This window comes from Oppia nitens, unplaced genomic scaffold, assembly GCF_028296485.1.
Source record: "Oppia nitens isolate AA-2021 unplaced genomic scaffold, nextdenovo-longstitch-racon4-pilon3 scaffold1_pilon_pilon_pilon, whole genome shotgun sequence".
Classification (NCBI taxonomy): Eukaryota; Metazoa; Arthropoda; class Arachnida; order Sarcoptiformes; family Oppiidae; genus Oppia; species Oppia nitens.
In genome coordinates this window covers 4,849,264-4,868,611 of record NW_026533199.1, presented here as the reverse complement: position 1 = coordinate 4,868,611, position 19,348 = coordinate 4,849,264, and positions in this window count along the sequence as shown.

Sequence of the window (19,348 nt, the reverse complement as noted above, 5' to 3'; positions counted from 1 at the left end):
ACCATTTACTTTGTGGTATTAAGAAATATTGTTAGTTTTCGTAACTTATCTTAAGAGGTAAGCAAACGATATCAAAATGATTACAACACAAAATCAATACAATGTCAATAAATGTTGACTTTTTAATATACATTAAGAATTAATAATACCATTTATTAAATACTTATACCGGGTGTTAATACAGTATATATTTATGTTTATGATTGTGGGTCTAAACACAATATATAACTAAACATTTTAAAAGTATGAAAATATTGACGATCTCTCTCTCTCTCTCTCTCTCTCTCATCACTAATATCTTAAATGTATGGCAACTAAAAACCAAAGAGGCAGTGAACCAGGTGTTTGAGGCACAAGCAAAGGAATATGTTAGAAATCACGTCCTGTGCTAAGGTTTAAGTGGTTATGACTGGTCTATGCTGTTGTAGTAGATGTTGGGGAAGCATAGAGTAACTGATTGACTGCCTGTGCAGCAGCTGCTGCTGCCCCGTCCTAACCAATGTCTATCTTCATCAGACATATATCATCAGGCATTAGATTTAGAAGATGTTATGTATGACTCCAAATGAAATATAATAACATTAGAGATAAAGATGAAGAAAAAGGTAACTGAGTTCAGAAGCTTACAGCTCACAATCCATGAGCTCAATACTAATGAAGAAAAACAACAAATATTAGTTCAATTAAAGCAAATCTCAATTAAATTAGTACCGGTTTGTTATTGCTTTCCCATAAAATCTGCTTTTATATACAGTATTTATATCTATTTATCAGACATACAGTAGAGCACAGACACTAATAAAATTAGAGCACGAATTTTGGGTAAATTTATATATGTATATATTATATAGTATCAAGGTTATTTTAATCATTATTATAAGTCCAATGCGGTTTAAGATCCCTGCTATGGTCTGGCAATCATGTTTTGGGAACCGATAGCTAGGACTCAGCAAAAAAGACACGAATCAACAGTTAGTTGTCTAATCCGTCTAATAATCTAATAGTTTTATCACAAAATTAAAGGTATTTTTCTACATTTATTATATTTGATATATTTTGGTAGTGACTATATCTCATTTACAAACCACATGTTTCCTATTAATGCTTCCTTGTTTTTGTATTATAGTATGGATTTTTAGGTATTATTCCGTGATCTGTATAGCACTGGTAGCTTATACTTGTATTGACAGTATTGATAAGTATTCTGGATATGTATGTATTGTATTAATGTTTGGCAATTTTAATGAGTGGATACTAATGGTTATAGTTATTTGAAATATACAATCCATCAAATAATTAGTCACTTCGTTTAAACAAATTTTATAATACAATAATAATAATAAAGTAATATTATTTTGTTAATCTTTTGCACACTAAACACCAGCACCGGAATGTATGCACCAATAAATCGTATGACAGTTTCCAATCATTAGAAATACATTATCGTATATTTATAGGTATTTGTCAATACATTCCAAACTTAATATATTTACGACATTGTCTGACAACAAAAACGGAAATAATTAAATTTATATTTTTATAGATAGACAGTAAACTTCAATATAATATTATATACTGTATACAGTATACAGTATAAATTATACTGTATAATAGAAATTTTAATATTAAACTTTAATTTAATAAATATAAACTTATTTAATATAACTAAAAATCAACATATTTAGAGTACACAAAATATTTTTGAAAAAGTAAATCAGAATAAATTAATAAAATTTTAAAAATATATTTAATTTATTTTTAATAATAAAATAGATTATATTTGAATGCTTAGTAAAAATACAAATAAAAATTGAAGAAATACTTTAATAATGAATTGCATTGTTGTTTGTATTAAATTATTTTCTGATTACTAAAAATAGATATAATTAGGTTGATATAATGTAGTGTTATTATATGATAGATAAGAAATACAGTATAACAACATTAAAATAATACAAATAACATATACTATTAATATCATTGAACAGATGACACTTTCACATAATTATTGACTTGAAAATTAATCGATAATAATTGTTTAGGGAAATTATATTATTTAAAATATAGTACTTAACTGAAGTTTATATTTAACTGAGTTACATAAAATTTATATAAAGCAAAAATTATTAAAAATTTAAATTCATTATAATTATACAGGTAATCACTAATCATATACCAATTAGAATACAAACGAAATAGTGGAAATAATTATATCTATATAGTTATAATAATTACAAATTTTAAAATTTACAAATAAAACAAATTATAAAAATAAAATTTGTTATTTAGATATAGTTAATTTTATTTATATGTGCAAAATATATACAGTATCTAAAGTCTAGTCTCCCAAGTAATTGTGAGATATGGCATACATATAAATACTATATACTTTACTTTACTATATATAAATTACATATACAGTATTGATTTTATTACTACTAAAAATAATATATTTTTATGTCGCGACCTATGCTGTATATATATTAAAAAAATTATAAACGGTTTAGATGTAAGGTATATAATATATATAAAAACAGGGAATTGAATGTCAAAAATAAGGCAAAAATATTAGGAGAAAGAAAATAGAGAGAGAAAGATGAAGGAATAGATGTGAAACACAATTGGGTTTTATTTAAACGAAAACCTTGAGACACAACACAATCATCAATTGGTTTGGCTATTGAGTGACTGAAAGATACAGGAGAGGGAAGTAAGGGTAAGGACCTGACGGGACCTGTATTTAAATAAGTGTGAGTATAATATAAAAGAATATACAATCGCCTCATGTGTTTGTCTTAGATATAGTTTGGTACAACTTTTTATTGAGAGAGAGAGAGAGAGAGAGAGAGAGAGAGAGAGAGAGAGAGAGAGAGACCAAGCGTTTGAGTAAATGCTCGCACAGATAGACAACAGTCACCACCAGTCGTATACAATCACAAAACTCTAACATCTGTTCCCTACACCTAAAGGACTTCTAAAGTATATTACTTTTTGCGATAGTATTATAACGTGAGGGCACGTGGAGAACACGCGTCGTCTTAGGATGTATTGTGTTGTGTGTCTGTGCTCTCAAAGCATATGATAATAAGCGACATAAGCAGCTGCAACACACACACACACACACTGCCTGTCCATTCGTGTGCCACAACACACACACTTTGACTATCTGTTTGTTTCCTAAGACATGACAACATTGAGTGGTAAACATAAGTCCCAAATAGTATGAATATCCCTTCTTTAGCTTTAATAAACTCAAACTATATTACAATTCAAAGGGTTTACTTAAAACTAGAGAATATCCATCAAAATATAGAATTTCCCGTTCAGTCGGAACTCATATCTAATGGACAATGAGTCGGAACCGATAGCTCAGTAGAAATCAATATCGAAACAAATAGACAGTTAGGACTCATAGTAGTGTATATAAGTTATAATATTTTTATTAATAAATCAATTGTAAGTCAGTTTGTATTAGTTATATACAACAGATAATACAAAAGCGTGTAATGATTGCTAATGAGTCCATCCATATGTTATGGAAGTGCATCACTTCATATGTTTGTATGCATTCACATATTACAAGTACTACTTGGAAGACCAGGTGCTTATAAGCAGTGTATTTGTGTGCACACATACATCGGGTAGACTCGCGGGTAGATCTATCTCTTCTGACGACTTTAAGTCCAAATAACAATAATGTTATATATTTTAAAGAAAATTTAGTCAAAAATATTGAGTTAATTTAAGAAAAACAAAAACTTCAAATATTGTAACATTTGTTAATAAAACATATATTTGTTTTATCATTTAAACAAATAAGTACAGTGTATTTGGTATATATTAACTGTCTCTAAAAAATAGCATCAACTTAAGGCTTAATTGTATAATTATTTAACACCTGGATATAATAATTTATATATAGTTTACAACAATACATATTTAACACATATAATATTGTATAAATATAAATAAATAATTGCTACAATTATATAATTGTATGTGAGTTGAATGTAAGTTTATATAACTTATCCCCTTTATGTCTCTCTCTCTCTCTCTCTCTCTCTCTCTCTCTCTCTCTCTCCTCTCTAACTCTCATTTATTATATACAAAGTGAACCAGTATTTTGATCGGAGGCTGAACTAAACTCTTAACTTAGTATTAAAAATATTATTAAAAAAAACATTGAAAAACATCTGCAAAATGTTTGACAAATTTGTTTTTCAATTGTATGCATACATAAATTAAAATTATATTTAATATCATGGAAATAATATAAAGTGTGTGTATATGAATAGTAAAAATACTGATATAGTGATAAAGATAACTCAACACACAATTCTAGTTAAATACAATTTAAATCCAGTCTGCTTTTTAGCAATATATTTGACAAAAAAATATTACAAAAATAATTGAAATGATTTACTACATTAGAGGAGTGAAACCACACTATTTTAGTGTTATTATTATAATGAACTTCCACTAAAACTATGTTAATAAGCAAATAACTCATAAATAATAATAAAACAATAGATATACTATAACTTTAACAAAAAATATCAGTACTGACTGTGAAAGTAATAAATTTTCTTTTATTTTCAAATATATAGCAAAAAACAAATATAACAAAAAAGTTTATTAAAAACCAAAATCTGATTTACAAACTAAAAAATAGGTACACAGATTATACAGTCTATAGTCGATATTATTAATATAATCTTATATTATATTAAATATTGTATACAAATATAATGTACAGTGTTTATAGCACTGTATTAGCCAAAAGAATTATTTACATAAGTTTTTAGTGCATTAAATAAACAGTTATCCATATTTGAAAATTGCATAAATATCTCTCTCTCTCTCTTTCTTTCTTTCTCTCATTTAAGACTTTAATTGGTATAATTATAGGATACGGTATAAAAATCACTGAATATACAGTATTGAAGTTTATGTCATACAAGAAGTGCCATAAAGAGCACCCACACACTCATATAAACACACAGCTGCCCCCTGAGGGCCCCTCTTCTATAATATAAAATAAAATCAGCTATACATAGCCAGGACATCCAGGTGTTAACCATAGAGGGTTCAGGTAATCATTTGTATTCAATATTTAGGAAGTGTGCCATAAATATATGGTACGTATCATATAATTTCATTTTTATTATAAACAAATTATTTAATGTAACAGTAAAATTGTTATATAATAGTTTATATATAAATACAAATAGATATGTTTAGCTATAAATACAACATTGATTTAATATCTGTATATATATATATAAATTTTAAACATTGATTTAATAGCTAAACAACACTAATAATTTTGAAAGTTAAAACCTGTATTGTCATACAGTATTGCTTAAAATGAAAATAATTGTATAAAATATCTATTATATTATTGATCACATACTCCATGTGCTACAAATGATATGGTTTACGAGTGGTGTGTCGGTTGTGTCATAATAGCAGAGTATAAACTTACAGTTTATTTTATTACCATTTATTTTAACGTATAGTTAACTTACAAATGTTGACCAAATACTGATTTTAATAAAAAACAGTTTATGTTATACAAAATAATTGTTAAAAACACGATTCATTAATATACATTATATACAGTACAGTACATATTAGTGTATTGAATAAAAATCTTATGTTAATTTGATACACTATTTTGAATGTATTGGAAAATATTTTTTAAAACGTATTATTAGTAGTACTATAATACTATCATTAAGCGTATGTCACATAATATGTGTTCATTTATTACTAACAACTGTTGGTCTAAAAACGCAAAGATTTGTTGTATTGTCGGTCAAAATCATAAAAATCCTAATTTAATTTCAGTTCAAACTGTTTGACTAATTATTGCTTAATATTATTTGATTTAATATTTTTAAATTATTCTAAACTCCATTATTTAGATTAAAATATATTTCATTTGTTTATAATCTGCAATTTTAAAAATGCTTTTATGAAAGACTGTATACATTAAATATTTATTTATATTTTAAAATACAGTAATTTATTTTTACATATTTTGAAAACTAATTTCTAGTTCAGATGTTTTGATATTTATATGTTAACTGCAATTAATGAAAGCCAACACTCATGTGCTGAAAGATAATGTGTTGATTGCAATATAGCATATATATTGGGGAATATCTTATAAATTATATATAAATATATTATTAATTGTAAATAAAATTGTTTGTTAGGATATATTAACCTAATTCTGATTAATGACTCATATATAAGGGTATATATATATATATATACTGTATAATATACAGTATATATGGTTATAAATCCCGTATCTGATGAAAGATGATGGCATTCATATAACTGCATTATCTATACTACTGGTGCATACAATTTATACTATGATTGTTAAACTTTTTAACTAATTTACTGGACAAACTAGAATTAGCAAACAGTTATTTGCATTAAAAACAAGTGTTTAGTATTTCAATTAACTTTTAGAAATTTTATATTACTATTCAAGTTTATTTAGAAAAATGTCCAGTATTTTCTTAAAATTTATTTATCAACTCTATGTACTAAATATACTGTATGGTTGTGTGTTAGAAACTACCAGTTGTTTTGACGTTTAAAAAGATAATTCAAATACTTTCTATACACTAGTTTTTTAACAAATGTCTTAAAAACAAATATAATGTTAAAGTTATGATAAATGCATAACATATGCGACATTAGTCAACAAAACAACCGTATGTTTGGTGAGATTAACTTATGGATGTGTTTACATCTAATTTATTCAATAAATAATTTAATATCTATGATGTAATATTGTATATTTTGTTAAATTAATGTATAGATACATTATATAGATTAATAATGTTTAACTGTTATCACCGTCTCTTAATTTTTGATATTAAATGTGTATTTACAAGTTATTAGTAAACTATGAAATTTCTGCTACAAATAAATACAGAATTTAATAAAATATATTGAATTTAAATGAAAATATTTTGATTAATATTTTGAAGCAATTTAATCAAACATGTAATAACATTAGAGAATATTTATATGTGTGTACAGCACTTGATAGTTATATTTAGTGTCAATTAAATTAGTTTTTCTCGTGAAAATGATATTGTATTTTAACGATAAGCAAACAAAATAAGTGATTGAGTGTTTGTTTGCTTAATTAATTGGTTACACGACTGATAGCAAAAATTGTTTTGTTAACTCTTATGTTTTACTAGTTTTTAACAGCAAATGTCATATAGTTTTGCGGTTAATCAATGAATCGGTTACACAACAAGCTGTTAGTCAATGAGTTAAAAATAAGGGATCTCTCTATCCGTCAGTCTTAAAATAAATCAGTTTTTAGTATCTATACATATATCATATTATATACACAGTATATATATACTCTATATATATATTGTATTTTGATGCAAACATAAGCTTTTAGACTTAATTAAAACATGTTTATAATTAGTAGAGAAAATTATAATTTAATTTTGATTTTAGATATAAATGTGGTCATATTTGTGATATATATATATAACATATTAAGTTGATATTTAGCATAACAAACTAATCATTTCATAAAAATAGTTATTTGTTGTTATCATAAATTTTATAAAAATCTGACATTATTTATTGTATAATGAAGTTCTTTGAGCAAAAAAACTAAAGTAATTAATGATTTTTAATGTTTTTTGCCACAAAATTAACTTTTTAATAAATATTTTACATATATTGTAGTTTATAACTAAAAAAAACCTATTTATTCTCCGGTGGTCTTCTCACTCATCCATTCATTGAATGAACACTTTTTTTAGGAAAAAAAGCATTTGGTTTACTGTTTTAGTCTTTAGTTTTAAGACATAGTTCTTCTTGTTTTTTTGTAGTTTAGTTATCACTCTCTGTATCGTTAAGTTATTAATAAAATGTATTTTATAAAATAGTAATGTTAAAGCTATAAATTAGTAAAAATATCCCATTTTATTCTGCTTATAGTCTACTTCTAGTACTTATAGTTAAAGATATAGAGAATCTCTATTAGATGCCTATTTAAAAAAGGAAAGTCATAATCTCATTAACAACATAACCTAACATTCAATGTTTAATAATTAAGTTTTAAATCATTATAAATTTTTCTTAAGGTTTATAACTAGAAAGCATTATTATATATATCATAATTATAATATAATGATTATATTGTATTATATCAATATATTATATATGTTTACTACAATTTTTGCAAACATATTGAGTATATTTACTGTATAGTAAATTCTCAACTATAAGGCAACTACAGTATTATTACAACAGTAATATATTTTTTAAATATGTAATCATTTGGTCAAACATTTTTTCTCAATGAACAGCAAATGTGTAGTAAATATATAGTAAATGTATGGATGAAGTGTGTCGTCAAATATGCCTTTCCGCTGACCGTGTCTTCTCGTGTCTCATCCCTTCTCTTATTACTACTAGTGGTGTCTCACCATTTCCTGTCCATATGTCTCCCTCTCTGTCCATATGACGAGTGACTGTGCCGTGCAATCAACGGTTTTTATAGACACAAAAAAGACAGAATAAGACAGTGTATGTATATATCTGCTAAATCTTTATATCGGACCCTCTCTTAAACACTCTGTCACACGATTATAGTGTAGTCGTAATTAGGACTTTTCGAGGACTTCGGGTGTCTCTCATAGACATAATCCAAGGGATGTGTCATTAATACCCGTATATAAAGTTGTCAGCGCCTTGTGTTGCAATCATTATTTATAAAAGATAAATGTTTGATAAATTGGATATTAAATTTAAATCAAATTATTTAACTATTGAATAATCATATTCACTAATCTTTTGAAAAATATCTTTCATTTTATTTATATAAAAAGATTAATATTAAATTTCAAGTTATTTGTCAAAATTTTTCTTTATTAAATAATTATTCTAATATATAAAATATTAAATTAAATTAAATGCTCAATAATATAATGTGGTTTCAAATTATTTTACTTAAATTTCATTTATAACTAAAATATTGTATTTCATAACAATAAAGTTGGTGTCAATATAACATTACAAAATAGTAAATTATATGTTTGAAAATAATTAAAACATTTTTTTATAAGACATTAAAATTATATGATGTTATTTGAAACTCAATAAAATTTATATATAAAATACACTAAATTGATGGCATCTTTTGGTGGGGAAAGAGATGGGAAACCTGTGTGTGGCAAATATCTTGTGGTTTTGTATAAATCAATGGTTCAGCAATTTTATGCCCAATGTTTACTGATAGGTATTCAGTGAAAACACCCTTAAAATTAACTTTGAAACCAATTTTCTGATGCTTTCAATTGTAATCATTGATATGTGAATATCTCTCTCAACGTATTTCATGTGAAATAAATTCAGTTTGAAACGTATGTCTGACATATGACCTAATTTGACATAACATGACATCAAAGAGACATTTAAACCAAATAATTATACATATAATTTATATTATGTGTGTGGTATGTGTTTTATTTTTATTTAATACACTCTTACTGTATATAAGATTTAATATTACACAATTTCAATTGAATTTTCTGTTTTAAAATAAATTATTATTATATATAGAAATAATTTTTTATAGCAACAAAATATCCATTATATATGAAAAATAATTTAATAAATATATTTTAATATATATATATATATATATATCGACAACTAAGTAAACTAAGTTTTTGTAACAAATGATTTCTTTCAAATCAATGGCGACACCAGACGGTGTCTACAGAGATAAATAAAATATGACCCAAATATTAGGTCTAAAAAAAGTCTAGAGCTCTGTATGTTTTGATATCTTATAAACTCATATCTATTGAATTATAGTTTGTATATAATATTATACAATATATTAAATAAATGCAGAATATTTTTATGTTAATAAACAATAGCTATACTCGTGTTTATAATTCATATATTTGTCGTAATGGCTAAAAGACTTGTGAGAAACGAGTGAATAAACACTTCTTTTAATATTAAAAATTGTTTCCTGTCTTTGATTTGTTATACTATTATATAATTTATAAAAGAAAACAAACCATTTTTGAGTCAAATTACTGATACAATTAGTATATTGCATGCAAACTCACTCTCTCTTTCCGAAAATAATTAACTTTTTTAATGTTGAAACAAAAATAAAAATACAGATATATTCAAATAATTATTTTAAACTTTGCTATATTTATTTTTGAAAATAATAAGATATGAAATAACGTAAAAAATTGATTTTTAAAATATTAAATTTTATACATTAATGAATATTAAATTTAAAATATTATTAGAATTTTATTATACGACAAATCAAAATGAAATGCTTTGTTGTTTAGTTGATAGTTAATAATCAAATCGCTAGAAATGAGTGTAAATTTATGATTTAAGGCTTGAATGGACCGAAACATTTGAAATGTAAACTCTTGTATCTATTATATAATATAAGGGATGTGACTGGCAATCAATTTGAAAGGCATTCCTCACAAATAACATAAATAATATATATATATATATATATATATGATATGTATTAAGATTGAGATGACTGAGTGATCTCAAGAAATGCATATCATTTTTATATCTTAAGATTTTTTTGATTCAAATATCTGTATAATTCATTTAGCCTTCAGATGAGGGATTAAGATGTCGATCATAAGTAGCGATTCAATTGTGTTATCATTAAAATCCAGAGAAAGAGAGAGAGAGAGAGAGAGAGAGAGAGAGAGAGAGAAAGAAAGAGAGAGAGCGATAGCTTATATATTCAATCAAAATGACAAACACAGGTCGTTCCGCGATATATGGATAGCCCGGAGCTAACAAATATTCAATTGTAATTGCATTTATATTCATTTGCAATATTATGTGCACTAAGTTATTACTATTAGATACCATATAAAGTAAATTTACTGTTTTGCTAAGTGTTTGTATACCTTAAACAACAGCAACATATATACACTGAATATAAAAGCTTACATAACGAGTGAGACTAATAATGAACCACAAAATATTTAGGAGTTGAGAGTCGAGTGCACTGTAAGCGCAATTCCGGTGTTAGCACTGGTATACCAACTATCATATTATATATTATATGTTAGTAATGGCACTTAATTCATGCAAACATCCTTACAAAATCAGTGTGCAATCCATAGTTATATTAGTAATAATTTATCATTTATTTCATTTAAATTAAGGGAGAGATTAGAGAAAACACAATTGAAAATTTCTCAGACATTTATCGGAATATACCATCCATAACATGGAAAGTTAGCTATTGATAGACAAAGTTGGTATTAAATATACCCACAATATAATGAAATATGTATTTAGCATTTTAATTGATTTTACGTTTAAATGAAATGATTTTTTTTGTTTTGTTTAGAATAAAATGATTTTCATATTATCTTATCGTAAAAATTATGTATACTATTGTTTGAATTGTATGTAATGAAAAAATTGTATGTTTTGTCGTATGACTTGCATTTTATCGCTTATTCATTGTAAACGACTACAATTTTTAACACTTTATATTGAGTTTTATACAAAAAAACAATGATTTAAATTTAACATTAAATAGTATTTAAATCTATTGTTATCAATGTTTTCAAAATATAAAAACTATTTATGTAAATTAATAAAATTTGTTTTTTAAAACATAAATTATRTAATAATATATACAATAAAACCTGCTAATTAAGTTTCATTGTATATCGTATTTACAGTAGTTATAAATGAGCTATAAATGAAAGCATTAAGCATTAACTTATAGTATCATTAAAATTTTAACTATTTATTTAATATTAGTAGTTTTTAGATATTAATAGTAATTTTAATGTAATATGATTTACTTTAAAAATAAACTAAGAAAACTATTTATAATTTAATTGTATTTGATCTAAAATAAATTCAAATTAGATCTAATATTAATATAATTTAGTTTATTTAAAAATTTAGTAACAGAGTTATAAATTAAAATATTTTGCTTATGAGTAGAAATTATTTTGAATATTATTTAAAAATTACATTTAAAGCATAAAATATAAATAAATTATAAAATATATAAACTCTATTAATATTGATTATCACGAACTCGTGTTTTTAATATACAACTATTGTTTTAATTGAATATTAATTACAAGTACTATTTATTATTTTAAAATAACAATATTCATTAATATAACGTTAAATAATTAATTTTTGTAATTATAATTAATATTATATTTACTCAATTGTGTCATTAACTTATTTTAATTGCAATCCGCAATAAAGTCAAACACTGAGAGACAAAAAAATATAATAATAATATAATAATAATATAAATACGGAAATTTATTTTTACTCTAAGTTGTCATTCATTTATCATAATGTATAAGAAGTTTATAAAAAACATGATTGAAATAACCCTTAAAATTATGTAACACTAAAATCTAGATATGGTATCACTCGAGTCAGTCATCAGTTGTAACCAGGGTTTTAAAAATGGCAGGCATTAACAATAGATGCCTATTTTGCCAAATGCCTGCCCTGCCTCTGCCATGCCTTGGGCATCTATTTTCAGGTGGTGACACCTACTATTTTAATTATATATTATTATTTTATCTATAAAACATTGTTTTATCGATATTTGTTTGTATTTTTGTTTTGTATATCTTTACTTAAAAGGTAATATCATTGGAATTAATTATATTAATTGAAAATTTAATTAACAAGCTAAAAACAGTAAATTACATTATTTTTTATAAATACAGTTGCTTTTTAGCAATTTAATTTGGCAGGCAAATAAAATAGATGTCCAAAATGCCAGGCATTTATGGCATCTATTTGGGCATTGCCAGGGCAGGCATTTATTTCCTTAAAACCCTGGTTGTAACACTATTTTAATACCATTTTAAAAATTATTGCATAACATTGCGCTTATTATCTCAAAAACAACAGCAATATTAATAATAACTACAATAACAACAAAACTAAAGCCAAGACAATGAAAATGCAAAACAAGAATTGTATGGAATTTAAAGACTTCATGTGTTAAACAACACTAAAATTGTTGATTTGATATAATGTGTAGTTTTTTAAGTGGTTTTCTATTTATTATAAAATTCTTACTCTAATTATACTGTAGTTATAATCAGCTAAATAATCATAATAATGATGATTATAATTACGATTATTTAACCACTTAAATAAAGTAAGCCATGAATTTATGTATGTTTTATAATAATCCACAAAAAAACAAACGATTGTTAGCCTAAATTTGATGAAACAGTTTAATGAAAAAATAATAACTAGTATATTATCGGTAAAATTATAATTTTATTATTCTGCAAATAGTTCAAATGTAATATAATTATAAAATAAAATATTTTTAACAAATGTAATATTGATATATTTTTTACAATTATAATGTTGTTTTATATAAGAAAATAATGGCATAATTTCGTGAACTAATACGACAATAAAAAAAATTATAATTAACTTTTTAAGGAAACCAAAAATACAATTTATAATAAACTTTCATTATTTGAACCTATTATTAGTAGTAATACTAATAAATATAATAAATACTTGAAAATATTTTTAAAACAATTAAAATAGTAAAAAGATATACAAACTATAAAATTGATTTTAATTATATTTTTATTAAAACAGAAATAATTTGATGGCGGAGTCCTCTCTCTCTCTCTCTCTCTCTCTCTCTCTCTCTCTCTCTCTCTCTCTCTTGTTTTCACTCACTCACTAACTCACTGAACTCGTGGGAAATAAAAGCCATGTAATAGCAATAATAGCTATGAATTTGTATTTTTATATATTATTTGATAACAAAATTAAAATTCTAAACATGAGATATTGTTGAGAATAAAATATTTTTGATATAAATAATATTTTATGAATTGTAATTTGTTTCAATATATGAAATTATAATATACTGAATATACAGTCAATTATTATTCTAGAAAATGTTGAAATATTATATAATTCTGTTATTATATTCATAATAATATATTAATATTAACTTGAAATTTAATATTTTTCTTTTTGTATTACTATTTAGAATTTTAGTCTACTTTACATTATATAATATAACAATATATTTACAACAACAAAAATAATAGGAAGTTATCATAAATAAATATATAAGATATTGGTCTCAAATTTTTGTTTTGTAATTATAAGACAAGAAAATACAACGTGAATATTATTGTATTTAAATACACCAATAAAATAGTATCCAAATAAAAAATCATATTATTGTCATAAGTTATAGCCTTTATTATAGATGACACAAAAATATGTTTCTGTGAAAAGAAATAGATCTGAAAATAAAAATTTAATAGTGATTTTGATAAACAAAGTTTACAATTATTTTTTTTCTATAAAATATGCAAATTTGAGTTAATCTATTGTTTAATAATATTTTTGAAGATTTGTGAACAGTTTTATTAAAATAAAATTAGTGTTTATTTCGAAATCATGAATCCAACATTTAATACAAGTGTGGATCAGCCTAACAATAGACATTCACATGAAAAATGTTTAGTAAAATTTAAAGTATTGAATTAATTAAACATAAAAAAGTAATAAAATGATAAAAAAAAAGTTAATTTTATCACAACTCATAAAAAGTTATGAAACCATTACTGGATTCACTTAAAAACTCTGTACAACTTTATCTAGTTTTTCGTTATTTTTTACATGAATTATGGGAGAAATAATATGTTCTCACAAATGAATTTCAAGCGTAAAATAGTCGCTCAAAAAAAAGAAATACAGTATAAGAAACTGATTTTTGTTGTTTTAATACATGAAATTAACACAAAAAAACTCTGTTTGGTTCAAAAAATATTGAATACAATTCTGTTTTATAAATATCCAAATTTATTTGAATTGATATTATAAAGAAAATTGTTATTTTTATTATTTTATGTGTATATAAATCTATTAAATTATATAAAATCTATTTATTTTACATAAAATAAGCAGAAGTTTTATAATAAAACTTATCATATAATTGTCTTTATTTATAGATAATAAGCCAAACATCAGACAACATATGGAAAGTGTGATTATAACAGTGAGACGGACCGACAATATTGACATTATGTATACATACTGTATATACCCGTAAATATACTGCATATTAGGCAAATATTTTAAAGACTATAAAAATTATTTTTTGCTGCATTTACAGCACTTAAAGTATAGTATAGTATATTAACCTTTAGAAACATTGAGTTTCATTTTTATACTGTATTTATAATGACATCAATAGTGAAGATTGCTTCAATGAATCAGTTGGTTAACATAAATCAAAGAAATTTAACTATTCATAAATTTTACATTAATTATATAAAAATTAAAACAATTTTAAAATTATTTTATCTTATAATTTATCAATAGTTTTTTTAAATATCCTTTTAATACGTCTTACTAAATGACTTATTATTGTATTCAATATATTTATAATAAAAATTAATAATTTTAATTATAGATAAATTTATAATAAAATCATGATTTTATCAAATGAAATTTGTATTAATCCATCAAATATTTACATAGAATTGTTTGTAATAATATTATATGACCTATTTTTTGAAAAAAATTCTGCATAATAAAATTCATGAAAATTATACAAATTATTTATAATTATGTTATTATACTGTATATAAATATAAATAATACATAATATAAATATTACAGATATATAGATATATAATATTTGAAAAATATAAATAATTTTAACTAATAACTTATGCTATAAAAATAACTAAAAAATTAAGATATAAACACACATTTTACTTTAATATAAATTATCAGCAAAAAATTGTTTATTTAATAAAACATTTTGTTCTAAAATTTATATAAATATCTAATAAAGATAAGCTATTATTATATTTAATATTTATTTAAACTTTAAAATACTTTTTAACTAAAGTTAAAATAATTTACACACAAAATATTATTATTAAATATATAACTACTGCAATAGAAGTTATATTTTTTAAATATCATAACTGTTTAAAGATCTGTTTAAATAAAATTTATATAAATATACAAATACTACAATAATTTCTTGAATTTATTACAGAATTTTAATAACAAACAATATTCTAGATTATGTTCATTAAAAAATTTTCCCATTGATTACATTAATAACAAGCACAGGAAATAATTATATCATTGTTTAAATGAAATCAGTTATTAAAACTTTTGTAAATCTCTTTTAAGATAATATTTTGATTATGAAAATGATATTTTGAAAGTAATAGAAATAAGATATTATTACACAAGTAATGTCAGTTTATCATACAATTGAATTGAGAGTAAGATTTTTATTATCAAATTTAATACAAAATAAAAAATATTGCAAAACTATATATGGGATCTCTCTCTCTCTCTCTCTCTCTAAAATTGAACCGGTATGTCGTCTTTTAAAAACTCATTCATGAATGTCTAGCTGTATGTCTTCTCATCGGAAAATATTAAGATGACAGTGAAGTAAAGTGAGTGACTGAGTGAAAGAGAGAGAGAGAGAGAGAGAGAGAGAGAGAGAGAGAGAGAGAGAGAGAGAGAGAGAGAGAGAGAGAGAGAGAGAGAGAGAGAGAGCAGTGGTCCTAATCATCAGAAAAGTTGTTTTAATAATGCTTTTAGTCTGTAAGTTGGCTCCGGGCTATTCCTTTCACGCTTTCCTTAACAACTATCAAATACAATATATAGTATATGCACTCATTTGATACATATATTGTAACTCAGATTTTGTGTGCGCTTACAGTCAATAGTTTAATAGGGATCGACAAAAAATAGAAATACCAAAACTTCATTTAATGTATAATCAAAATATCTTTTCCAGTATTTTGTCACTACTTTTACGGCCAATTATAGACTGATACATATAGTATTGTACAAAACCATATAAAGTCATAATAAATAAAAATAATTTACGTTAGAATCTAATGGAATCGTTATATTATAATAAATCTAACATAAACATTATAACCAAAAAAATATAATTTATTAGAAAATATATTGCAATATAAACTTTTTTAGTCAATTATAGTCAAAAATGTATGGTTTAGCCCAAGTATTGTTTGACGCCTCGGGTCTGAACTCACACCTGAATTCATATATTTATATTGTACTCATCCTCTCAATTGATTTACTCAATTCATATTACCTAACATTTGAAAATAAGTAATGATTTTAGTAATTTTATTAGTTTTTTACTGAATGCATTGTTAACAGGTATTGTATTATTGAATATAATATATTAGTTTTTATTTCTCTCACTCACTCATTCACTTACTTATGTTTAAGTCAATGCTTTTTAAAAGTCAAATCAAATGCTTAATAAATGTGTTGTTCAATAGATTGAGACGAATAGGTAAATACAGTGCAATATAATAATAGCCAATAAATATTAGGTCCACTAAAAGTAGTAATTTGCTTTGTGCTTAGCCATAGACATACCAGTGCCTACACAAACTCATAGATCATTAGGCCCTTAATTTTAAGGGACATTCCAAATGTTTATCTCTCTCTCTCTCTCTCTCTTCTCTCCTCGTGTGCGTTCATGTCATGTCATTATTTTTCCGATAATTTATTTAATAAATACACAAACTCTTCAATTTTAAATATCTTAAACTCTTTTTTATACAACACTTAATTACAATGAAAACTAACCGACAAATACCCACTGAAAACAGTTTATGTCATAAAAAGTCGTTAACAAACAAGAAACTAACAATTTATGATATAAATGGAAATTTTGAAATTTAATTTTAATTTAATACAAATTAGTTATTTCAAAATTGTTTGTTTAAATATTTGTAACTTTTTCTATAGAAAAAGTGAAATATTATTATGAGTTTTCAAAATAATTTTAACAAATTAGCAAATATTAAGAATATCTGTTTGACGTTAAATAAAAACATAAGAAAATCATTAACTAATTATTTAGATAAAGCAAACCATAATCGTAAATGAAGTGAATAATTATTGTTAAGTTTGCACATGTTTTCAATTATTTTAAATGCAGTATAAATTTATTATATATTATAAATAATATATCTTATAATAAATAATATGTATCTTTTGGATAGAAAAGGTAGACAACCCTTTAACGCAAATAATGTGTTAATTTAATAACAATTTTGAGGACATTTTCACGAGATATGATACCCAACTGTGCTAAACATCATATATATCCTTCTCTTTGGAAATTTTCTCATTATATTTAAAATGACAATTAATTTCATCTCAACTCTTTAGTCTCTTGTATTAAATTATATATATATATWTATATATATATATATATATATATATATATATATATATATATATATATATATATATATATATATATTTTATTTTTTTCTTATTTATGTAAGCATAATATCATATTAATATGTAAGCAAATTATAATGTAATTATAATTTGAAATRAATTTGACACAAAAATTATTCTTATCATAAAATTATGTTCAATTATTATGTCAATTAAATGTATTTATTTTCTTAAATTATAAATTGTAATAATAAGTACCACTATTTTTATAAATTATGTGAATCACAAGTAATACCGGAATTTCTCAACAAAATATCAATTAACATACAAATTTTGCGCTCAATTTTTATCATTTAATTGTATGCAACAGTTTTATGAGTAGTTTATGTTTCAATCAATTAAGAAGTTTATAAAATAAATAACTAATTTGTCTTACATTATATTTAAGTTAACTTACTGTACATTATTATAATATGATTCATGCAGTATATTATGTGATACATAAATCAATGAGTTTATTATTGTTATGTGGAGACAGTGAGAAAGTATTTTAAGACTAATTTTAAACTAATGTTTCTTTTAACACTTGAAATGCTTTTAAGTTTACTTTATTATTATTATTAACAAATGGTAAATAATTAAGTAGATTTAATTTTATATATTCAAAGCTTATACTGTATTGAAAAGCTGAAACTAACAATATCAATAAATACAATACAGTATAACAATTATAATATTAATAAGTATTTCAAATAGTATGTCATATGTATTATCAATGGATTATTATTTGAATATAAACTACAGTATAGACTAGCAGTTAAAAGACAAGACAATAATACTAATAAACTTAAAGCTGACGCCAACACTACTCAGACACTAACATATGATCTTAAAGTCTATTGATTTATCAAACGAGCAATAGGTTGTCATTTTTATTTCAAACTAATGTAATCACTATTTTACGGAAATTAGATTTTTTTAGTAAATACAACATTAAATATTAAATTTTAATAATAATATTTTAGGT